Here is a 780-nt window from a genome sequence, read left to right as displayed (position 1 = left end):
TCAAACTAACAACAATCCCCATGTGACAGTCTCCCAAATCCTGGGATTACAGGTTTGAGCTACCACACCCAGTTTAGATTTCTGAACTCTCAGACCCTCTCCTAATTCCTGTATCTGCAAACGAGGAAGAAAAACGGGACCTGCATCTCGGACAGTTATGAACATTAAATATGACACGTGGAAGACCCTGTGGAGTAAAATGCTTCCTTCACACAGTGCTTGATCCATAGTGACTGCTTTTGTTGGGGCAGGGCCGATAGGGCGCGGCGCAGGACTGACTCACTAAGTTGCCCAGGCTGGCCTTGAACTCGCTCTGTAGCCAGGCAGGTCTTAAACTTCTGATTCCCCTGCCTCATCTCTCAAGCAGTCAGGATAATAGGCCTGTGCCACCAGCCAGTCACAGTAAGTCACTAAATAGATGGGAACAATTTCCGCTCCAGGCTAGTACGTGCGTTTCATTCTATGGCCTCCAGGCTGGAACGGCCTGACATTTCATTTTTCCTCATGATTTCGGGCACTTCCACTTTTTCTTCTCTAATGCATTTACCTGAAATAGAGCTTTACTACCATAAATGGAAAATTGGTGTCACCAGCCATAAATAGCAGATGCACGTCAGCGCACATTAGAAGATATAAATTAGCAATTGCACATGCCCATCCATCAGCCTCCAAAATTACTCCATAGCCAGCATCTTAAAGGCCACAGTGTGGGAGATGCTGCCCTGTGAAAGAGAACTTGGAGCTTAGGCTTCTGTCCTTCCTTCCTTCCTTCCTTCCTTC

Source organism: Microtus ochrogaster, chromosome 10 (assembly GCF_000317375.1).
Source record: "Microtus ochrogaster isolate Prairie Vole_2 chromosome 10, MicOch1.0, whole genome shotgun sequence".
In the NCBI taxonomy this organism is placed as follows: Eukaryota; Metazoa; Chordata; class Mammalia; order Rodentia; family Cricetidae; genus Microtus; species Microtus ochrogaster.
This window is presented reverse-complemented; position numbering follows the sequence as displayed.